This window comes from Octopus bimaculoides, chromosome 6, assembly GCF_046866305.1.
Source record: "Octopus bimaculoides isolate indiv1 chromosome 6, ASM4686630v1, whole genome shotgun sequence".
In the NCBI taxonomy this organism is placed as follows: domain Eukaryota; kingdom Metazoa; phylum Mollusca; class Cephalopoda; order Octopoda; family Octopodidae; genus Octopus; species Octopus bimaculoides.
In genome coordinates this window covers 34,656,114-34,682,686 of record NC_142933.1, presented here as the reverse complement: position 1 = coordinate 34,682,686, position 26,573 = coordinate 34,656,114, and the positions used below count along the sequence as shown (strand labels likewise).

General features: G+C 32.9%; 1 protein-coding gene across 4 annotated transcripts in view; it reads left to right on the top strand.

Annotated features, from left to right (window-relative positions):
- Nucleotides 1–26,573, top strand: part of LOC106876878 (uncharacterized) — a 239,926-nt gene that overhangs the window by 35,725 nt on the left and 177,628 nt on the right. For 3 of the 4 annotated variants that reach the window (XM_089353736.1, XM_014925617.3, XM_052968923.2), the window contains exon 2: nucleotides 18,477–18,499. The exons of the other annotated variant lie outside the window; for it this stretch is intronic. The gene's annotated coding sequence lies outside the window, so the exon portion shown is untranslated. The remainder of the gene's footprint in view (nucleotides 1–18,476; nucleotides 18,500–26,573) is intronic. 4 annotated transcript variants of the gene reach the window in all.

The window sequence follows — 26,573 nt, the reverse complement described above, 5'->3', positions numbered from 1 at the left end:
CAATATAAAGGATTAAATATATAAAGGCGAATACGTATTTTCTATACCTTGTGGTATTTCATCATGGCCGGTATGACAGACTTTAACAGACTGTTGTACCTTTTCTATTAGTTGGACCCATGAAAGGCACTCCTTTCTGAAATAGTGAAAATTATTGTTGTAATCTTTACTTCCACCCAACTTTCTTCAATACATTTTTTTAAAAATAAAAACTTATTCCTTTAAAAGTAGGTAATTGTAAGTTTTTAATGCCAGAGCAGACTGATCAACCTTACTATTCTAAGTTTGGTCTTTCCATCAATTAATGAGATACAATATATCCAAATTTGACCTTTCTTATCTTAAAATTAAGTATAGTACATCTAGGATGGTATAATCCAAAGTGCCTTTTTTATACTTATTTATTTTTTTTACAGATGTTAGGTGTGATTTGGAGAAGATGTGGATGTTAATTCTAGTAGGCTGATCAGGCATATAGAATCAGAGATAAAGAGACCCTCTCTATCAGTGTTTCTCAACCATTTTTTACCTATGGCTCCTTTTCATTCTTATTTTACTCACATGGGCCCTTCTAGCCATTTGATGTTAAAAAAAAAATTTATATTTTTATAATTAGATATCATTAGGAATTGTATAAAAAAAATTGTTAAAATATTTTGTGTATTGTAGAAGTATAATCAATTTGATGCAGATAAACCTTAACAACAAAATCTTTTATGGACCCTAATTGAGAACCACTGCTCTATATGGTTGCTCAATTATCTAGCAGTAGCAGCCATATCATCTTCAAATCATTTCTATTGTTTTGAAGAAAAAGGGATACGTACAAGATAATGTTGTCTTCAGTAATACTTTCTGAAAACCAAAAGATCAGATAGTCATGAATGTAATGACTTTGATTATAGATCTGTTCTGTCAAGATTTAACATAGAGCTAAACAACAAATAACTACATAAAGGTTCTATGGTTGTCTCTTAATGGTAATTGGTTTCTACTTGCTTACTTAGCAGTCTCTCTCTCTCTCTCTCTCTCTCTCTCTCTCTCTGTGCGTGTGTGTGTGTGCGTGTGTGCGTGTGCGTGCGTGCGTGCGTGCGTGTGTGTGTGTGTGTGTGTGTGTGTGTGTGTGTGTGTAGTTGCTTTCCATCTGTAGCCTGACCTGTAGCAAGCTAAGACCTGTTAGCAAGCTATACAAATGTATCTCTTATATCTTCTTCAGTGTCAATTAACTGACATAAGGAATTGTTTTGTTCCTCTGAGGTCTGGCATTAATATTACTATTGTCAGCTTGCTGGACTTAGTGCCAATGGAAGAGAAGTGGACTAGATTATTTATAGTTATTGTATCTTGTTCAATGCCTTGTAGTTGTGAATTCAAATCCAATTGTAGTTGATGTAACATTGATTTCCCAAGAGATGTTGAAAATCTTCCCTTAAGAGAATGTTTGATTCAACTTATATTTTTACACCATCCCACTGCTACAACTTGAGCAAAGAGAGATTCTCTATATTGTTGCTTGACCTGTTAGAAATAGCGACCAAGTCTTCTACAAATCAAACCCCACCATTTTCAACAAAGAAGGCATTGTTTAATATAGTCCTAGGACTATATTAAAGAAGGACTATATTAAACAATGCCTTCTTTGTTGAAAATGGTGGGGTTTGATTTGTAGAAGACTTGGTTGCTATTTCTAACAGGTCAAGCAACAATATAGAGAATGAGAGGGTGGTCAGTGCTAGAATGCTTTTGATCATAAGTTTACTTAATTAACCCTTTGCCTGTCCAAAGCATTTTCATAAATTCGACCTAAATATCTATGCTTGTTTTCAGACTTTTAGTTACCCTTGTTTCATACGTTCTGAGTAATACAACGCCTTCAGAAGTTCCAAGTTACTCTGGTGGTTTAAAAAAAAAATTGAGAATGTGTATCATATATGATGCATGGACACCAGGAAAATATGTTTTATGTATCACATGTGACACACAAGAAGCAAAGTGTTATGGTTGACCTTGGCTTAAACGACAACTATCAGCACTGTCAGAACAATTGTAAATATAGGAAAACACAGTATGGCACTCAGTTTATGAAATATCCTATAATATTGTTTAATGATTTACATATTTCATACTCTCTACTTCATTGGCAGCAATATTACCTTCTTCCATTTCTTACAGAATTTGGTTTGATACCACAACCACATGTCATGCCATAACCCAATGGTAGCTGAACCACTAACCCAATAAGTAATCATCATCATCACCACCATCATCATTTAAGATCTGTTTTTCATTCTGGTGTGGGCTAGACTCATCAACGTGTCTTGAAACTCAATAGCTAGTTATTAGTTCTTCTATTTTTACCTTAATGTCCAATTACAAGAGTGTATATATTGTCAATTCATTTGGCAATACCAAAAGTATGCCCATTGTTATTTAATTAGATAACCAAGAATGTGCCCATTATGAATTCACTGAATAATATCAAGAGTGTACTCCTTGTAAATCTTAGTGATCTTTGTTCCTCTGTGATAGAATCATTAATAACAGTGTTTCTAGTGATTAACCAATTTGGCAGAGCAATACTTGTAACTCACTGGTTAAACTGAATGATGGCTATGATTGTTTGATCAATGAGAGCTTTTGCTGCTAACATGACTGTACTTGTGTATTGATCTTATTGATGTTATCTTCTAATATTGTAATCGTCAAGCTATGTCACATTCTGGCTGATTGTTGTTGTTCTTGCTCAACCACAAATCCACTTTGATTGAGAAGAAGTGTGATCACAAATATTACAGCCATAACTAGCCAATCTTTTTTATTCAGAAAGTATATCCAGGACTACGCTTTTCAATGTATTCCCTCTTTTTAAGACAGTAGAATGTAGTTTGAAAACTATTTAGCTGTTGTTTCTTGCAGATCAAATTATTTGCATCAAGGTTTCCTTGGTCTGGCTGGTAGACTAAAAAGGTGCTCTTACTTAGTAAGATCTGCACTCAGACAAATTATTGTTTTAATAATTTTCTATACTTGTCTATCAGAGAAGCAGGGGTGGGGTAGTGCCAATGACCTCTACATTTACAGGCTCTCTCAGCCTGGTAAAATTGATGCAGCTGATGTTCAACATAATTATTTGTTGGATAGTAGAGAGGAGTATGTAGTTTGCTGGTTCAGAAGAGCAGTGAATGTGATAGCTCTAGAAGTAGAGGCAATATGAAAGGAAACAGCTAGTAGTTGTTGCATGATAGAAAGAATTTTTTTTTTGTTTACATTCTAGGTATAGGCAAGGCTAGGTAGTTAAGAAACTCACTTTGTAACCGTGTTGTTTCAGTTCAGGTTCAGTCCCCTGTGCTACACTTAGGTAAGTGTCTTCTACTAGCCCTGGGCAGACTAATACCTTGTGATTGAATTTGGTACACAGGAACTGTGTTAAAGCTAAAATACCCTCAACCAAGATCTGATGAGTTGAAGAACCACATCATGCTCCAGTGTCTGCTTTAGGTTGGTTTTTGTGGCTTGACATGTAACTTTGTGGTTGTTCTCTGCCTTGGCTTGGAGAGCATTGTTGGTTTGTTTACATCCTTACGACTTTTTAGTTCAGCAACAAGACCAATAAAATAAGTACCAGACTTAAAGATAAGTACAGTGGGGGTGGGCAGTTTGTTTGACTAAACCCTTCAGATACCGGTGTCATGCAAGTTGGCACCCATGCCAGTGGCACATAAATGCACCATGGTGTCATGCAAAAGTACCCATTACACTCTCTGAGTGGCATGTAAAAGCACCCATTACACTCTCTGAGTGGTTGGTATTAGGAAGGGAATCCAGCTATAGAAAATCATACCAAATCAAACTAGAGTCTGGTGCAGTCTTCCAGCATGCCAGCCCAGTCAAACTGTCCAACCCATACCAGCATGGACAACGGACGTTAAATGATGATGATGATGATGATGATGATGATGATGATGATGATGATGATGATAATGCTTGTATGTGTTGTATTGTTTTTGGAAATGAGGTTATTTGCTTAATGAGCTATTCAATTGGAATTACTAAAGCATTACAATTGACTGCATGCCCTTCAGTATGCTAACAACTCAACTGAAATATGTGTGGTATCTTCAGCTAATTCAATTGAGCTTATTGAATAATGAGATGGTATACAGCATCACTACTAAATAAATAAATAATCATTTCTTTGCAATCAAGCTGTCACAAGCCTTCAAAGAGCTCCTGGCTTCTTCCATGTATGTTTTCTGTAATTGTTACAGCTGCTGCTACAGGATTGGAGTACCCTTTTTAAAAGTATTAAGAGGGATATAGTTGTGTGACAAACATTACATATATTATCAAATATTAATCAGATTGATCATTTTCTAAGTAACACTAATGTATTCATATATCTTTAACCCTTTTACATTCAGATCACTCTGTCCAATATAAAACTTATTTATTTACATTGTTTTGAATTAATCATAAATTAGCTCATACCTTTAAGATTTCGAAGATATTGCTTATTTTTAGAATGAAATTGTTGGGTAGGTAGTGAGAGGGCAGATCTGGCTGGTTTAAATGCTAGAATTAACCCGAATTTCACTTGGTATAACCGACAGATTTAACATGCCTCATTACCAAGAAAGAACCAGTTATGAGAGGTTCAAACTAGGCTTATGCATCTGCAGAAGGAGACAGCTAAATTGCAGTTGCTTATTGAATTTGGCAGCATTTTATATATTTTATAGGCTTTTTCTTACCCCACTTTATCAGTTATTCTGCATCTCTGTCTCATACACCTATCAGCTACAGTATATTCTTTACTGTTTATTTGTAGCCTCATATATTCTATCCTCTCTTCCAGTTGTTCTGTATTGCAGTCTATTTGTTGCTTTGCTTTTTATCTCTGTTTTTGTGTGTATGCGTGCGCACACACACACACACACACACACACACACACACACACACACACACACACACACACACACACACACACACACACACACACACACACACACACACACACACACATGTATGCCAATTGATGTATACTCTCTATAAACTTCTCTCACTCTCTCTCACCATATATCAATCTTTTCATAATTTCTTGTTAGTTGCTGTACACCTATTTTCTCTTCAAATCTCATTACTCTCTGGTTATTAGATGCTTCTCTGTCAGCAGTATATTCATTTATACCAGTTATGGTAGCTCGCCTGTTATACTCTATCAGACATACTATACTCTATTCTCTGTATATCATCAATATACTTTCTTTTTCTTGAAACTTTCAGTTGTGTGTCTATTTCTTTGGATCTTTAGATTTTGTCATAAATAATCCACTCTCATCTCATAAACATGCCTCCTCCCCTCATGTTAGTCAGTTATGTATGACTCTCTCTCTCATTAAATGTATGTCTGTGTATATTTGAGGTCTGTTTGGGTGCTACTCCATCTTTATGGAGACATTATACAGTTATCAGTTATCAAGCATTTTTCTCTTCCCTCAATCACATCCAACATTCTGGTGTGTGTGTGTACACATAGTTTCATTAACATAGCATTTGCTTAGACCATCACTGGAATGCCTTTTAAATGCCACTCATTTTGTGATATACATTATGATTCTTCATTTGAAAATGTTATACTCTTGTCCCAATGAACTATACTGAATATCTTGATAGTATTTATCAAATATCTTTCAGTGATACACTAGCTCTTTTGCACATGCATGCACGCACACACACACACACACACACACACACACACACACACACACACACACACACACACACACACACACCTCCATGCAATAAAGGGCTGCTTAAAGAAAGGTTCTCTTTCTCCTTATGATGTCTTATAAATAATATAACATTTTCTATATGTAGATAATAATGTCACTTACAGAATCTCTTGATTTTCATTATTAATGTTCTCTTTTCTGTGTTATTTAGCCCCAGGTTTTTCCTGTTTGAGCAAATCTGTTATTAATCATTCTCATCTTTCTTTAAGGTTTAATCTATTTAGGTCTATGTTTACTTGAGGGAGATTTAGTTGCTATTTCAAGCAAAGTCAGTGACCACATAAATGCCCCTCTCATTTTGTGTCAACTTGTTTCTGAGGATTTCTATTCAATTGTAGCTAGATCTAACTGTTCATCATAAAATCTGACTAGGTCTACTTTTACATAGGTACTGCACTACTATCAACTCTACACCCTACGTCTATCTGCCATTCTCATTAACACTGCATGTCTATATCATTGTTAAACATCTTTATTGGGTATATTAACTGATATTTGTGGTGGTGTTTATTATTGTTGTTAAACGAAGATCAGCACCTATGATCAAGGATTAAAGTAAACCTATGATTAAAATGTTACAGCCTATTATGTTTTTTTCAGACCTCCTGTCTCTTATAACTGTATTAGCCAATGTGCCCCTCCTTTTTTAAACAGTAAAGTATGATTTAAAGAAGAGTTGGACATTCTTTCCAACAGATTGAGCAATCACAGATATTTTGAGATATGTATGTATGTATGTGTGTGTGTGTGTATATATATATATATATATATATATATATATATATATATATATATATATATATATATATATTTCGAAACAACGCCAAAACAACGCCAGATCATACATTCAAAATAAATGGAAGTGGAGAGACAAGTTACTGAAGAGATTGCAAGAGTGCAATGAAATAATTTAACAAAAAACTATATAAATTAATAAAGGACTGAACCAGTGCGTGTGTTTATTACCGGCATAATGCCTCTCCCAAGGTTTAATTGTATATATATATATATATATATATATATATATATATATATATATATATATATATATATATATACATATACAAGGAAAGAATAAAAGAACAACCATGTAGTGCTCAGAGAATGAGCTATATGGATAATATAGGCATCGATAGAAGACACAAAATTCAGGTAATCGATAAACAATTTTCTTTTATAACATCAGAGTACCAAAGGCAAATCTCATAAAACCGTAAAAAATATATATGCATGTACAAAATTACACAAAGATACATAAAAATATACATATGAACATATAAAAATGTACATGAATATATAACGAAAATATAAAAAGGCATGCAAGTGCCTGAACTTGGTACATCCATGTTAGAAACAAGAAGGAAGAAAGTTATAGATACATGGACAATATGTGACAATATACATAATTAATTAAAGATATTAAAAGTATTCCATGGTGGAGATAAAGTCTAATACTCATCCTACGATTGTTTGAGGAAAATGTTACTGGTATTCCTATCCATCTCCCATATATACAGTTCCTTTATCAGGGAACACATAATAGACTTCCTCATTTGGAATAGAGAGAATGGAAAAAATATAACACGTTGAATGGACAAGACAGCAACTAACTCTAATAAATAGATATGAACTATAAGAGAGGTTGTATAGAGTTAATGTATTCATTATATACTAGGGTTGAATCTATTAGTTTAAAATTTATATACAAGTTAGCTATTATTAATAATTTAGTTCGAAAAAATTTTTTAAGTTGAAAGGTATTTATGCCTACAAACTATTAGTGCTTCAGAGATCTTATTTAGCAGGAGTTTCCTATTAGTGCGAAGGATATTAACAGACTCTTTTGTACATAACTTACAGATTTTTGTATTTGTATTATGTGAAGTTGTTCCAGATGTTATTACCCAATCTAATTTATATTCAATATTTTGTTGTTTCAATTGGTTTATGTATATAGATAGTACAGTTGAATTCACAGTTTTGAGATTATAAAAGAATTTACGTGTCCCCGACATCTTGTCTTAAAATCAACTGTACTTCCTGTATAAATTTTCTTAGATTCACTGGAGGTAGTAATCTCACATTTATATACAACATTTTTCCTTAAAAAAAACCTTTTAAAGAGCAGCCTTCACGGGAATGACAATTACAACTCTTGTTTACAGGTTTCGATTTATTGTTTCTATTATCTATTACCGTCTCAGTATTAATATTCTCTAAACTAAGTTCGGTAGGGTCTGTTACCCATGGATTATTTTTAAGTTTATGTTTGTTATTAGCCACAGCAATAGAGCCCAAGTTTGGTGTTAATGAATATGATAATTTTAATGTAGATCTGTTAAAAATAGGGTGATATTTATGGTCCTTAGGGAAGTTTTTTTCCATAATCTTGAAAGAAATTTTGAGATGGTTTCTAATTTGAAGTGAGAAAGGCATGGTGAACCATAAAATTACCCTTTTTCTAGAAGTACTTTTATTAGTTTGTCTATAATACTGCTGCATTATTTCTATAATTATAACTAAAGGGTCTATAAGAACTTCTATATCTGTGGTGAGATTGTTCATCAACAGAATTCCTTAACAAGTTATTGGTACTTGATTTTGCTATATCTGGGTATAGTTTATCTAATTTATTTTTAAGTATTGTGTTTGGTATGTAATAAATACTCTTATCAAAACCGCTATTCCTCAGTGCAGTATTATACAGGGGTGCGTGATTATTAAATATTCATTTGTTAGCAGATAAATTTGACATTCTAATAGACACCCCTTTAATTATCTCATTTATAATCCTTGGTGGGTGATTTGATAGACAATTAATATATCATTCTATTTGGTTTATGATAAGGGTAATATAACCCATTATTTAAATTTAGAGTAATGTCTAGAAAATTTACTTGTTTTGCTATATTTTCAAATATTATATCCAATTTATACCTCTTCTTGTTTCTAACTCAAATGTACCGGGCTCAGGTACTCACATACCATTTTATATTTTCGCTATATATTCATGTACATTTTTATATGTTCATATGTATTTGTATGTATATGTTTATGTATTTCGGTGTAATTTTGTGCACGCATATATGTTTTTTGCAGTTTTATGAGATTTGCCTTAGGTACTTCGATATATATATATATATATATATATATATAAATATCAGGAGAGAGAAGAGAGAGAGAGAGAGAGAGAGAGAGAGAGAGAGAGAGAGAGAGAGAGAGAGAGAGAGAGAGAGAGAGAGAGAGAAGTGGGAATTAATTTATGGCCAATATAATACCAACAGTCAGGTGAAGCAGGGGAGTGGTTAACCAAGTTAGCAAATTATTTGATTATTTTGTGGTTTACAGTTTCAATAAAAATTCTCTCAGGAAATATTTAATGAGAACACTCTTTTTTAAAAATAAGTTGTCATTTAACTCCAGGTTAACACTAATCAAGCAAATCTATGATGAAAGGCATTCTCACTCTGACCATTCTACTTTTCTCTTGGTATAGTGTTTCTACAACTGCATTATCGAATGTATTCTTTTCTAAGATGATAGAGGGTAATTTGAGAAAGACTTGGGTGATATTTCTCTCAGGGCAGGCTCATTGCCACTATAGTTTGTTTATAATTAGTCAACAATGAAATACCCAAGAGCCTTCAACTTAAACATGCATTGATTAGCATATGTTAGAAGAAAAAATAGAAAACATGGGTAAAGAAGATATTCCAGAAATGTTCTTGCTCTGGAAAGGAAAGACTGAGACAAAGTATTTATAAGTACCATTCCTGCTCTTAATTTGGTTGATTGTCTTTTATTTAACAGACACTATTCTTGGCAATATACTTCAATTATTATAAATTTCAAATACACATACATATTTGAGATTATGTATATATAGACAACCAAGTGAATAGAAGACTGACTGGTAAAAAGTTTGTGGTTCATATATTGTCACTGGCAATGTGTTGTGTCCATAGATGGTTTAAATATTTAATAACAAAGTGGAAACTAACATACTTTGACCATATATGTCAGACCAAAGTAACTGAAAGTGGATAGTAAATGGATTGATCACATCAGGGAAAAAATTCAAAAGATGGAAATTCTAAAATATGAAAGCACAACTATTATATCTTTGCGGTGGTTAAAAGATCTTGTTATAGCAACTTCGATGAAATTGTCTATCTTTCAATTTTACTTTTCAAGTTTGAATTCAACTTAAATGAATGATTTGTTCAGTGAACTGGTCTTGTCAATGGTTACTGTCTTTACCCTCAAATCAATGTTTAAATATCACCAATAAGTTTTTACAGCATTTGCAATAAATTAATTGTCACTTTTAGTATCAAATGTTTTCAAAGATTGAGTCATGAATACTGGTTTACTAATTGTAGTACTGAGATTAAATGCTGTAAATTTTGAATTCAAATTATTTTGCAGTTGTTTGAAATGTTAAGTAAATGAATCAATTGAATAAACCCAATACTTGAATTTAATTGTTAGCATGCTTTGTCATTTTTTCATGTGGGTAAGATGCCCATGTCTTAGTTGAAAAAGGCTTATCTTGTGGTTGACATTATGTTGTGTTTTGGATATTGCTCTAACATTCTTATGTACCTAAATTCTCATTATGTTACACACATAACATGGAAACTAAGAGAATTCAATATACCAAAGAATATTCATATGTTTGAAGCTTACATAGTCTTGCTGTGGAATCATGGAAAGAGATATACTCTAAGTTTTAGAAAAATGGCATCAATATCAGAGCAATATGTTTTTGGTTGGTAGCTTTTGTCAAGTTCTATAAATAGTGGAACATAGGTTTATAAATTTAATTCATTCCTGAAGGCTGTTTGTCACCCGAAACGTTTGTAAACTGAAACTATTTTTCCCATAGGAAATTCAAGAGATGACATGGTGATTTCAAGCAGGGATGTGCACTGAGCAAAAGCTAGACAGCAGCTGACACTCTCCTGCTGATATTCCCAGCTTGTCACTAACCGTAGTTGCCAGCTTGCATGTTCATTACTCAAGGCACTGCTCATCACCTGAGATGTTTTATGTTAAAAAAATTGTTTGTAAACCAATTTGTTCATATTGACAGGCATTCATAAACCAAAGTTCCACTGTACTTAACCTTGCTGTTTTTCTTAGAGACCATAGCTTGTTGTTCTATAGACATATAGACATTTCACAGCAAGACTAGTCTTGTTTTGTTTGCTTCAAATTTCAGTCTTGAAGAGTCTGTGAAGTCTATAGGAACAGCCCCTTCTTCCAAAGAAATCCCATAAAAAAATTTATATTCAAAGCACTATTTAAAATTTCACAGTATCAGAGGTATTCAGAAATCCCAAAGTTGAAAACATTGAATTATTTATTTTGAAATTGTTTTATTCTAAAATTTGTATTACTATCTCCAACTCTTGTTTAGATTATGTTTTAGCAATGTTTTGGTCTTTGAAAGTAACTATAATAAAATTCTTATAGTGTTTCTCTTACTTTCTCCCAAGACTAAGTGTCTTGCTAAAATATGCAATGTTTTGGTTTTTGTTGCACCATAACTTCTATGGCCTCCTCCTTCATGTTTCTTGATTTCCTTTGTATTTCCCTCTTTGCATTAGTTGTTGTTATTTGGCTCTAACATAGCTATGATTGAATGAACATATTTATGGCTAAAGGTTTTCAAATTATATCCATCCTGCTTTTTATTCAGTCTTAGTGTAGAATTTCAGAGTGATTTGACTGCTATTTTCAGCTGGTCAAGAGACCCTATAGAGCTTCCCTCATTGACTCCATGCTGCATTGTATATATCAACACATGTCTTAATTCTTCCATAAGACCAATTATTCTGAGATTTAACCTCACTGCTTCCTCCCATATCTTTCACAATTTTTCTCTAACATTTTTTCTCTTCCTCTTGTACTTTTATCACCCAGTAGTCATTATCCATTCACATCACATCTCCATACTAATGCAGTTATCTAATCCTGCTGATGCTGTTAATGTTCAACTGTCCTTTCTGCTCCAAATCTTACTGAGATATTATCCTTAATCAGCTTGTTTATCTACTAAAAATCAGGAACACACATGCATGTTTGCATATTTACATTTGTACATGTATGTTATAGGTTGTTGTTTTGCATGTTGTTTTACATGTTTTGCATTAATGAATGGAACAGAAAGTTCTCAATCCCTTAGTAGAATGTTATAATTATTTCAGTTAACTTAGTAACTAGTTTCCCCAGCTAATTCAAACCCTAGAATAACAGACCACTGAATTAGCTGAAATAAATTATATATGTGTATATGTGCTTTTGTGTGTGTGTGTGTGTGTGTGTGTGTGTGTGTGTGTGTGTGTGTGTGTGTGTGTGTTTATCACATTAAGAAGGGCATCCAGCCATAGAAACCAAACCAAATCAGATTGCAGCCTGGGACTGTTCTCCAGCTTGCCAGCTCTGGTCAAATTAGCCAACCCATGCCAGAATAGAAAACAGACATTGAAGGATGATGATGGTGATTATATATATATATATATATATATATATATATATATGATCTAGGAAAGATAGAAGAGATGTATTTGCTTTTATATATTCAGTATATGTGAGTACATGTTTGGCTCAAACATTTACAAATACCATTGTATATATTTATTAAATGTATGTGTGTTTGTAAATGAATGTGTAAGTGTGTAAATTACCTTCTTATCTGAATTTGTATGTATGTGGTTTTCTTTTTCTCCTCATCTTATCTCTCCATAAATGCTTGAAAATTATGTAGTTGAAATAAAGTTTGTTTTGGTTCATAACTTAGAACATCAGAGAATTGGTTCCAGTTTGTTGAAAGTTTAAGTAAAGATCGCGATCAAAACATTTTTCATATTTTTCTTGTAGCTCCTTCCTTGTTCTTAGTTGGCACAACTGTTGTAATATATCAGCAAGATATGTAGTTTGTATTCCCACATCCTCCTTACATTAGTACATTTCATGGTACAGCCTTCTGTCTTTATAGAAACATTTAAAAAAGAATCTTTTTACCATTTGTGTTAGTTTATCTCTGAAAGACACCTTCATCCTCACAGAAAGAACCAACTGTATATTTTATTCATTTTATATTGCAACTTGTAGATAATAACATCATCAGTTATTGGTTTCCAACAAGCTTATCTATAGTGCACTACATTTTTGGTGGCAAGAGTAGAAAAGAGTATCTGTAATTCAGTGCAAACAATTTCATTTAGAGTGCACCAGGTTTTCAATAACATTTATCATACATACAATGGCCTACTTCATAGTTTATGTCTACCATGTTCCACTTACAACATATTAGTTATCCCAAGAATACAATGGAAGATACTTGCCCCAGGTGCTGCTCATCATGATGGAACCCAGAACTACTTCTTAACCACACAGCCATGCTTGTACCTATATCATATTGAATTACCAGCTCAGCAATCTCAAGTTCAAGATTGACCATAGTCATTTTGGGTTGTATACTTAATTTTACATCCCTCAGCTCACTTTACCACTGAGAATAGATATTAAATCACCTGTGAATGAAACCTGCAACAGACTTCTGTACTCTCCAGAGAGATACTTACCTTCTATCTGTTTAAGACCATGAAGCCAAAAGTAACCGCTACCCAATGATATGTTGAGGGAGTTTGTGTGGTCAGCCATTTAGCTAGAATTATCGACTGAATCTTGCTCAAATTACTTTCTTAATGTCTTAAAAGAATTGAAGGACATATTGTATAATGTAGTGCAGGATGGTCACTGCAGAAATGCATGATTCTCAATCAAAGTCAACCTAGGTTTAATCCAGCCCTCAAAAGCATGAGGGGTTAGAAAGAAAAAAATAAAAAATAAAATAAAAGACATTTATCAACTACCTGCTGCATCTGACACTTAAAAGTCAATGTTTAATTGTCTGCACAATGTGTTAATAAAATTTAAAATTCATGTCTACATGTGTGTGCCTTTAACTGCATTCTCAATGCCATCAACTGTCAGAAGTTACTGCAGCAGTACATCACCACTGAATACAACTTTAAATCTATCAGGTAGTCACATTGCTAAAGTCTAAATAAATGAAAAAATAAATTTATTTATTATCCATGTTTCACTAAAATGTACACCTGCAACTACTTTGTTCAAGCTCAGCATAAATAGACTGTTTTACTGCATTCTTTATTCACTAGTTTTACTGTTGTAGTCATAGCAACTACTACACACTTTTAATGTTAATCTTGCTATGTATTGCAAGTCTTTTATGTATCTTAATGTAGAATTGAAAAAAAAACAAAACAAAACAAAACACTGGAAATAAATAAAATGCTCATTGTTTGCTCTTATTGAGAGGCTTATTTCAGTGTCTGAAAGTGATGTTGGTGGTGATGGTAGTAGTTTAGCAATAGGTTAGCCTTAATTTAGCATACCTATGATCAAAGGCTTTCCAGCAATAACCAATCACAGAGTCTACATTGCCTTATGTGTTCTGTGTTTATAAAACAGTAGAGTGTGATTTGAGGGAGGTTCACTAGCTTCATCTAGTAGCTAGTGAATCTCCATCACTTCAATGTTTATGCATTAAGCATCTTTTATAGCAATGTTTTAGTTTTGTTGTATGTTTGTAATCACTATCATCATCACCACCACCATTATCGTTATCATCATCATCATCATCATCATCATCATCGTCATCATCTTCAATGTCAATGCCATTGTTGTATCCTCCCCCTCTTCCACCTCCTAAACATCATCATCATCTTCATCTTCATCATGTCCAATTTACCATACTAGTATTGATCAAATTGGCAATTTTTAAACACCTTCCCCTTCACTAGCCTTGCATCAATGGATTACACATAAAGGTGTGTGTATTTATTTTGAACATTTCATTCTCAATGTTCTCACCAATAAGTAATTTCTTTGGCAGTATTTTATCACATGGTAAACAATACTAGTCTCTGTTATTGATATTCTATGGAATGGTTCCTACCGATGATGACATTTTATAATAGATGATAGGATGTCATCATTAAAGAATGAAAGAGATGATAGCTAATAATGGAAGTACTTACATCACTTTGGGAGGTTGCTGTGTATTTCATATTCTTGTCTCCATTATATATCCATTTAACATGCCGATACATCTTTGTAAAGAACTCCTTTTTTATCTTTCCATGTGTTTGTGTGTATCTATTTGAAGATCTGTTTTTATGCTATGTATGAATTTGATTATGTATGTGTACTAACCAGTGTGTGTACATGTACTTACATGCATGTGTATACATGTGTACACAACATCATATTTTTTTTTCCATTGTTGACTGTATTAGTCAATATTTGATATTGTTAACTGTTGTTAGGTATAGGCATAGCTGTCTGTTCAAGAAGCACACTTTGCCACTATTGTTCTGGATTCAGTCCCATTGCAGAGTATCTTTGATGTGGCTTGATGAAATACTTTGTGGGTGAAATTTCATAGACAGAAACTGCGTGGATTTCTGCCGTGTATATTTATATGGGTGCCTGCATCAATGCTTGGGCTTATGTTTACACCAATTAACCAGTGTTGTGTTTTTGTCCCATTTATCCCCTAATTAGTGATTCACCAAATAGAGATCAATAAAATAAATACCAAACTGAAATAGCTCTTTACACAATCAGCATAACTATTTTAGTACTTGCTTAACTTGGAACAAAAACCAAAGCAGAATGTTTCTTAAGGAAGAGGAGCAAACACTAGCAGTTATTGCTTCCACCTTAGAGCTTCTACATTGAATTGGACTGATATAAAGAGTTCTGATCATTGGGTAGCCTAAAAACGTTTCTCCACTTCTCAGTATTGTTCAGCAGGGAATAATATCACAATGCTTTCAGTACTCACTTGACTCAATTTGACGCCATAGTTTTCTAATAACACTGGAAAAGATATTAGCATCACTTAATCCCACCTATTGCTTATGGGAAAGATATTAGCATCACTTAAGTCCATAAAATTTTTGGGAAAGATATTAGCACCACTTAACCCCTAATATTCTCGTGAAAGGCATTTCCCTTCCAACTTAGCTTTTCATTTTCCCCTAAACATATGGGGGTAGGAGTTTGTTTGTGTGTGTTTTATCAAAGAAACCAATATTTACTTATTTAGAAAAACAAAATATAGATGTTTAGTACTCAGTGACACCATCCACATGATAATAGTTAAATAAGGGTAAATATGTTTAATGTAGAGCACCAAAAATCTGATTAAAAATACTAATATCTTAAGAAGGAAATTGTATCTCAGTTACTAATATTGTTTGTATCATTTCAACAATTATAGCAGACAACTCCAGACAGGTTTCAGTGTTATTAGATCTTCCCAGTGAAATATAAACTTCACAATATTTACTTAGCTCAGTGAGCACTAAAGAGTAGGAGATAATTTCCCTAGCAAACTGAGTCTGCAAGCTGGTTTTGAGTGACTATTATTACTAAGTACTTCTTTAGTGACACCAATGCCCACTACCTCACATTGAGAAAGGCTGGAACATCATTTTAATCTTATTCTTCTTTCAGAGAAGTTTTCTATGCCTTGTATTTTAGTAAAAAAAATCAATATTCTTAAGAAATCTGAATACATATTTATAAACTGAAATCAATTGAATAGAAAGAAGGAAATAAAAATGACTAAATATATTTTGAAAATTTAAACATTTCAAAATCCTGAATTCATTATCATATCGATTGGATTGAAGTATAAAAAGGAAAGTTTATACAAAACATGAATTTATATACTCTTTTTATAGATTATAGTCAGTGTGTCTTATCCATACTGTGTAGGTGGTGGTGGTAGTGAGAGCAGTAGCTGTAGCAAAAGGTAATCACTAGTATATTGTTTAGTGATTAGTTAGTCAGCTGTTATTGAGTTTGAGTGTGGTCTGGGAGTTGCTATGTAAATATTAAGATAGTCTGATACGAATTGAGGAAGCTTGATATTTATTAGCATTATAAATAGTGGTGGATTAGTTTGGCAGGCCTGCAGACAAAACAGCATACATTGGAATATTTAGTTACATCTCTTTATGCTGTGATTTCAAATCCTGTTGGGTTGACTTCATATCATTCTTCTGGACTCGATGAAGTACCAATTCAGTTCTGACATTGTACTTTTCTTAGAAATAGTTATTAATAACAATAACAGTGCACTGTAAAGTAATTGTTTTTTGCAGGAGAAATATCCAGCTGAAGAAATCATACCGAAAACAGAACATATAAGTGTAATGTGGCCCATTAACTTGTATGTGGCCCTATAACTTGTCTAGGAGGACAGTAAATTCAAACTAGCCCAACCCATGCCAGCATGGAAAGTGGCCTTGAGATTAATAATAATAATAATAATGATTTCAAATTTTGGCATAAGGCAGAGTCAGTTACATCAACCCAGTGCTCAACTGGTACTTAACTGGTACTTATTTTATCAACTCCCAAAAGGATGAAAGATGAAGTCAACCATGGGGGAATTTGAACCCAGAACATAAAGGCAGACAAAATACTGCGAAGTATTTTGCTTGGCGTACTGCCAATTCTATCTGCTCATCGCCTTAATGATCCTTTCTATGATAGGCACAAGGCTTGAAATTTTGCGGGGAGGAGGCTAATCAGTTACAGCAACACCAGTGCTTGACTGGTAATTATTTTATTATTATTAAGGTGGTGAGCAGGCAGAATTGTTAGCACACCAGACAAAATGCTTAGTGGCATTTTGCCCATCTTTATGTTTTGAGTTCAAATTCCACCTGGGTCAACTATGTCTTTCATCCTTTTGTGACTGATAAAATAAGTATCAGTTGAGCACTGGGGTTGATGTAATCAACTTAATCCCTCCCCTAAAATTGCTAGCCTTGTGCCAAAATTTGAAATCATTATTGTTATTATTAAAGTTATCATTATTATTATTATTCAAAAATCAGTATAAAAATTGAAATGTATTAGTACATTGATCTATGTGTTAACTTGCTATTTTTATGACATACCTACCTAAATGCACTAGTTCCAGTGTGCCTTGTACTCTAGATCGTTTGCTGAACTTTTTTTCCAACTATTTACACTGTAATCAAATTCCTCTGATATTTCCTCTCTGTTCAAGGTTTCTCTGCTACAACTGACAACATCAATACTTTCACAAATTATTCTCCTCTCTATCTGGATGCAGACATGGCTCTGTGGTTAAGCAGTTTGCTTTACTGATACATAATCCTAGGTTCTATTTCACTGTTCAACTTATTAGGCAAATGACTTCTGTGTGGAAGCCTGTTGATTGGCTTATACTTGTTCTTGGTTGATGGACTGAATCTGTCACCTGATTTAATACCACCACCTGGTTCTTCTTGGCTTTTTGGTGTCTTTGCTTCAAACATTTGCACCAGGTCTCTGATTTGAGGGTAGTTTTCTCTTTGTACCACTAAGCTTGCAGATCCTGAAAAATGTCATGGGTGATGTCCTTCATCTTCTGACTTGGCCAGAAATTATTATGATTACTGATCTCTTCTTAGACTAATTAATGGAATTAGATATTGAACCTGCTAACACACTAGGAATTCTATTATTATTATCAGTTAAATATTTTGATATATTTCTTGAACAAATAATTAATTTATTTTGAAACATATTTATGAATATTCCACTTTTTATTTCTATTTTCAGGTTCCTGTCATACTTCATATTTTGTAAGTTGTCTTTATCTCAATTATTCTATCATCATAACATGCATGCATGCGCACACACACACACACACACACACACACACACACACTAAACATATAATGATGATTACATAATTTTAATAAATCATCATTATATAGCTATTTACCTAAAGTTATTTAACTATAAACAGCTTCACAATAACCATCGATACACACACACACCAATAGCTTTCGGTTCAGTGACACAAAATAGTAATAACAGAAGGTACTTTGGCAAGTGCTTTCTACTATTCCTCTGAGTTAATGAAAACCATATGATTGGATTTGGTAAGAAGCCTGCTGAATATATAGATATGTATGTATGTATGCATACATATATATGTATATATGCATGCATAATTATGTGTGCTGTTGATGTGTTTGTTTACATCTGAGCTCTTTTGTCATGACACTTACATAGTGTTGTGTATTGGCATCTCTCATGTTGATATATCATCCATTACTTTGTGCCTTTGAAGTCATGTGGAATAAGAGATCTTTCACTTGAGAAACATGTATGGGCACCAAGCTATAAAACAATGCTTCAAAGACATAGCTGTTTGAACCATGCTTGCATGGAAAACTGGACATAAAGCAAATAAATGAATGAACAAGATGTGTATATCAGAATGGCTTACAGATAATAACACTTTTTTTCTCTCAAATTATTTTCTTTTTTATATTTGTTAAGAGGAATCTTTCCCAAAATGTAATAGAAACATTAAACAACCTATATAAGGTAATACAATATATTTTTGTTATGTTTTTATTGGCATTACCTTAAGGTCTTTTAAAATATTTATGTCATTTGCATATTACAAAGCTTCAAGCTAATTACCATACTGTTTTATATATGTATATAAGAATTTAAGTCTTCATTTGAAGTGTGCTAGTGCCTGGATAACAAAAGGTACTTTTGGCTTATAACTGCTGGGTTTGGCTACCCTTAGTGGAAAGGTTATACACATCATCTGCTCAGCCGTAGATTACATTATGTAGATAGAACAGAATTGTCTTTGTTTTGTTTTCCTTAGTTGCCATATTAGTATTTTTTTAATCACAAATAGGACTCTCTCTAGCTTTCAATGGGGGAAAAAAAAACCCATACATATGTGTAAATATGTATATGTTTATGCAAATACATGTGCATAAATATTTCATTTACACAATAGACTACATACTCTGAGCAGAGATAGAAGTGAGAAGACAGCATATATCATCTACAATACTTTTATATAACCATAGCTATATAAATTGCAATCAAAATTAATGTAGCCTTTTTTATTTTCTTTCAACTTGTCCTCAGGTTGTAGACTTACCTCTCATTTTATGTTATTTGGCATATTTATGTTGTTTGGCATATTGTAATGATCCAGCTTACTATCTTTGAGAGTAACCATGGTGAATACAAGCAGTCGTGATCATCACCAAAGTAATAGATACTTTTCTTTTGGTGCTTCTGCTGTTAGAGTTGATAAAATTAGTATCAGTAATATAATGCGGTGATGCTTGGCTGTGTATACTTAGAAAGTTCACTTCCCAACCTCTGGTTCTGAGTTTGATACCACTGTGTGGCACTTTGGACAAATATCCTCTGTCATAGCCTCAAAATGGCCAGTGCCTTATTTATTTATTTATTTATTATTGCAGTTGGTAAACAAACACTTTTTGATTACAGTTCTCTAACTGAGGCCAGTCTCTATATCTGATAGTATGAGTGTAAGGGAATACCTTGTAATTTGGCATATTTCTAGAAGACTTGTTCCTAAAGCCTTTGTTTTTCAGTTTTCTCTCTTATGTTTATATCTTTCACCAATATACAGTAGTGAAAGATACACACACACACTTGATGAATGTCAACACAGTTTCCATCTACCAAATTCCATTCGCAAGATATTAGTCAACCCAAGATAATGGTAGAAGATACTTAAGGTTGTAGAGTAAACTGTTTAGCCACACAGCCATGCCTGTAGCCCTTGTGAGTGTAATTTGGTTAACAGAAACTACGTGGAAGCCTGTTATATATACATGTGTTTGTATGTGTGTATGTGTGTGTGTGTGTGTGTGTGTGTGTGCGTGTGCGTGCATCAGTAAGAAAATTACTAATTTGTCAGTTTATAAAACAAAACTTTGTTGTATTTATTCTAAGTTGCACACACATCCCTACTTGTCACTCACGTTACCAGAAATTCAGTGAACCTGTGATTGATCCACAGGAAACCTATAACCAACATATGATGCTATTGTTTTTTTTTTAAATACTTGATATGTTAATATTGTAAAACAAACCAAAGAAAATAATAATTCAGTGGGAAATGTTTCTTTTTGGCAGAGTTAAAAAATATAGTGGAAGGGCACTCTATGTTGAGTTAAGCCTTGAGAGCACTGACCATATAATGATTAGGAAAGGGAAATGCAATGTGAGTACAAATAAATAGCAGACAAATATATATTAGCTATATCATTGTTATTCTTGAGTGCACTGGGCCTGCTGTGTGATCAATCAGTTAGTAGGAACTCAAAAATTCTAAAGTTAAGGTATGTCATACTTCTATCAGATCTAAGATTACCTGTCAGCATTTGATTGGTTTGTTGGTTGGTCAGTCAGTTAGTTGGTTGGCCAGTCGGTTGGTTGGTTGGTTAGTCACTTGGTTGATTGGTTGGTGTGGTCCTGTTCAGTCTGATCATTTGTTGGTTTGACCTCCAGGTCAGCTGTGATCAAGTAGACTTACAATGGAAAAAAAAAAAAAAAACAAGGAGAAATGGGGACATAATGTGGACTTCTAATTTTGTGACTATAGAACATTTCAAACTATGAGTTACCTGTTAATTTGCTGTTACTGGGTTCTCTTCATTGTTTGGACAATTTGAGAAATAACGCAAAATAAAATAATCCAATGACAAAAAAAATTGCACATTGTTGCATAAAAATAGAAACGTGATATGAACACAAAGTAATAAGACATTTAGTAGATGTTCCATCTGTAACCATGTTATATTTTTCCCACCAAACATGATCTATTTAAGCCTACATTATCCAATGTTTCCCTTTTTTTTTTAAGAAAGTAGGATGTAATTTGAAGGAGATTTGGCTATGTCTAAGATGACATTATCTAGTGTGTTCCTTTTCTAAGAAGATAAAGTATGATTTTGAGGAAGATTTGGCTATTATTTCTACCAGCTTGATCAACCACATACAAAATCTCTTATGTAAAGACATAGTGAGAAAGAAGTAGTCCTTGATCTTGTTTTGCTCGTCACTTTTTTTCATTTATGTATGAAGATTCTACTGTTACTTGTAGGAGAGATAGTGTGAAGTAGCTGCACTTGAAATTTATTGATGTCAGAGATAGAATGAGTTTATTGTAAGCAGTGCAGGCCAAATGATGAAGAAGTTCACTTCACACATATGAGGTTCTTGGTTTAATGCCACCATTGCGTGATATTTTGAGTGACTGTCTTCTGCCTTAGCCTCAGCTCAGTACAAGCCTTCTTAGTGAAATTGGGTTGACAGAAGAGACATTTTGTGAAGTGAAAGCTTATTGGAAGGACTGCACATATAAATCATGCACAGTCTCAACAAAGACTCCAAGCAAAGCTGGTGATAAGCATTGTGGCATAATGACATAGCAAATATGGTTGGTGCCAATAATGATAGAATTGATCTTTATTTTCAATAAAAATTTAGTTTGCCTTAAGCAGACTAAGGAAGAGTTGACAGTCTACTAGGTAGCTGATGGTATTCTTTTACTAACTGTCTCCTCTCCCCCTCTCCCCTCTCCCCCTCTCTCTCTTTCTTCCTCTCCATCTCCCCATCTCATTTTAGATAATGATGTTCAACTATAGATTATTGCAAAGTTCAACAAAATTTCATGTTAATTCTAAATGTTTCTCTCAGCATAAGAATAAAGACAAAAAAATTGCACAAAAAGAAACAAACAAGCAAAGAACAATATAAAAACTTAAATGTCTATATTTAAATGTTCTTATGGAGTTTTATTCTTAAAACTGAACTATCACATCAACACACAAACGCACACATTCTCTCTCTCTGTCTTCTTCCCTCTCTTTCCCTCTCTCATAGATACACACTGTTCATATATATGTATAATCAAACTTAAATACATACCCATATATGCATAAACTCACACACATCTTACCATAAATAAATCCAACATACATTCACATTTACATACATATTTATGTGCCTTCTGAAACTGTACTGCCACCACACACACGCACACCAAAGAAAGGAAAAGCAGCAATTAGTATAATTTTTGTTGATGCTTTTTATTGGAAGAGCGTTTTGATCTTGTTCTCATATCTTTCATAGTGTGTGTTTAACTCGTTTATCATCACATATTTCAAGGTTTTCTGATTATATATATATATATATATATATATATATATAATATAATATAGGATAAATTCTTTATAAGAATTTATCAAGTAGTCAGCGTGAAAAAAACCTCATAATGAAAAAATAACGAAAAATTTCGTAATGAAAAAATTCATAATTTCTTCATAAATATAAATAATTATATATAAAGGGCATTAACTGTGTAGTAATGCCTCACGCTTCGAGGGACTAAATAAGTCAAAAACTACCAAAAAATAAGCAACATATTTACTGAAAGCGAAGGAATGCAGCTTTCAAAATTTATCTCTTAAAAACATTTAACTCAACGGTAGACCACTAGTTTCTCAATCAAATACAGAAAAACTGTGAAGTAACCTGTATTCTTTTGTTCATCAGTACACGTATGGTCAAGATACAGAAAAATAAACAAGAATCAACCTACCACGATGTAGCCATCACAGCACGATGACTTCTGTCCATAACTATATATCCATGAAAGAGATTTGAATTTATCCGGTTGCATCTCAGTAACATGTGCTTATACAAAATAATATTCAGCACTGAATATATTCTAATTATTTATAATATAATATAGGATAAATTCTTTATAAGAATTTATCAAGTAGTCAGCGTGAAAAAAACCTCATAATGAAAAAATAAAGCTGCATTCCCTCGCTTTCAGTAAATATGCTGCTTAGTTTTTGGTAGTTTTTGACTTATTTAGTCCCTCGAAGCGTGAGGCATTACTACACAGTTAATGCCCTTTATAATTATATATATATATATATATATATATATATATATATATATATATATATATTTATATATATATATTTATGTATGCATATGTCATGATGATATATATATTTATATATATATATTTATGTATGCATATGTATATATATATATATATATATATATATATATATATGTATATATGTATATATATTTGTATGTATATATATGTGTATGTATATATTTATGTATATCATATATATATATATATATATATATATATATATATATAAAATGCATGTATGTATTTTTTTTTCTGTCTATCTCTAAATGACATAGTTTTAGGTAGTTGTAGATACTTTTCCAATAGATTCGTTAACTGAAGCTAAACTAGTCCAATTACTTCGCTGTTGAGAAAAAATGTATTAGAGTTCAAGGAAACTATTAGTGATGGTATGTGTCACTCATTTTCACTGGGAGCTATGCAACAGACTTCGCTTCTTTGCTTTTTCCATCACAGAAAAATCCCCCATCTGAAATTTAACTTTCTTTAGGGCACACAAATAAGTTTGCTATGAAGTAAAGTGGAAGTCTCTGTGTGGTTACTCCATCTACTAATTGAAATCACTCCTTTGAAAATGGAAGAATAGATTGAATGATGTAACCCTAGATATACTGTGCCTGAATAGATTTTGATGATAATATTTCTACTGGATCAGACTGAAACAACTTTACTGGTGGTTTAAATTTCTCATTTGTTGTATCACCTCAATTTACACTATTTTGTTTTTAGTCAGAATGCTTGATTAGTCAGGGTTCTTAGAATAGTGAACGAAACAAACAACTAAGCTGTCTACTATATCAACTAAGTTTTGAGGCCCTTCACTTGCCTGTATTATGGTGGTTAAAGCACTATGTCAAAATGACATAAGTTCACTTCCTTCTCTTTTCTGTGTCTTGCATCTACAAGTAGATATATGTTCTGCATTCAATGTTCAGTCTGTATTATAGCGTGCATGATACTATAACTTGGTTTACTTTTCACTTTATTTGAAAGAGTGTGTGTTTTTATTCTACTGTTGCTTTCTCATCTTGCAAATGTTGAATTGACCTTGCTCATTGTGCAATTTTTGTCATTGTGCTTGTCACTATTACTGATTACACTGCCCAGATAAATAAAGTGTCTTGCCTGTACCAGTTCTGACTATCTGATTGGCTCAAGTTGTGTTGTTTAGAGTCGGATATTGATTGACAGGAATTTCATTCAGTCTTCCCGATTTTCATTTTCAAACCAAACTTTGTAGCTTCACCATCAAAAGTTTCACCTCACGTGGCATGAATAGTTGTCTCAACACATTAATGAAACTAAGCTTCATTCTTATAAAGGGCAGTGACTTATTGTGACTTGTATTGTACAAGGAAATTACATCTTCTATACTCAGTTGCAACTAATATATTTTATCTAACATCTATGAGACCTGTGGTAAATGAAAATGAAAATTTAATATTTGTTTTGTTTTTGTTTTTCTTTTTTCAAAAAGAAATGCCTTATTGCATTATCTATACTTATTAGAATTTTGTATTATCAATATGTGAATCTGAAACAAATTTAGACATTGATTCATAATATCTCCTGTGTAACCATCTAACTTTTAGACAAAATTTTTCAAGAACATGGCAACTCTACAAAGCAATGCCTCATCTTTTTGAAATAGTCATTAACTTTGTTGCTAGAAATATTGAAATTTTTCAAAAGCTTAAAAATTGCTCCCCAAGTGTCTGTTTCAGTTATACTTACCCATCTTTAGTTTTGACTGATCAGTCTAAAATTGGAGAAATAGAGAAACCATGATGCAAACTGCTATTACTTAAATGGAAAAGGTATAATTCCTGAAGAAATTCCTATTGACAAATCAGAAATTTTATAAAGCTGCAACATTTAAAAATGCAGCTGATGAACTTGAATTGTCAGATATGAATGACTGTTTACACCATGCCATGATGGAATGCCATTTTTGAAAGACTGTGTTCATGATTAACTTTCACCAAGCTAAATTAAGAAACAAAATGGGGTTGGATCAACATTCATCAATATCAAGACTTAGGATGAAACTTCACACTCCGCATTAAACATTACCAGATCCAATCCACTATTTTTTGCAATTGATCTAGCAACCCTCTCATATCTATTGCCCTTTTTAACAATAAAAGAAAGGATTATTATTATCATCATTATTATTATTGCATTATTCATCATCATCGTCGTTTAATGTTTGTCTTCCATGCTGGCATAGCTTGGATGGTTTGACAGGAGCTGGCAAGCCAGAGGACTTCATGAATCTCTACTGTCTGTTTTGGCATGGTTTTTATAGCTTGATGCCCCTCCTAATGCCAACCACTTTACAGAGTACACTAGGTGCTTTTTACATGGCACCAGCACCAGCAAGGTCTGTTTTGGCCTGGTTTTCATGGCTAGGTGCCCATCCTAATGTCAACCACTTTACTGAGTGGACTAGGTGCTTTTTGTGTGGCACCAGCACTGGCCAGTCAGCTATTATTATTATTATTATTATTATTATTATTATTGTTATATTTATTCATAAGTTTGTATATCTATATATATAAAAATGAGAATGTGTGTCTGTCTGTGTGTGTGTGTGTGTGTGTGTGTGTGTGTGTGTGTGTGTGTGTGTGAATCCCTAAAACTCGAGAAACCAATTTCATTCAAATTTTACAGATGCCTTACTTAGGGTTTCAGTTGTGTTTTAGTCAAAAAAAATGTTTAACTTCTTGCAGAGTTTGAGCACACGGCAACATAATATCTCCTCCACTATTTAAGTATTACGTGTCAAAAGTGAAACAAAAACACTCATGTCAAATACTTTCACTTTAAAAATGAAACTATTCCACTAACTGAAACAATCACATTTCGATACTGTAATGACAGATACTTTCAGAGAGAGA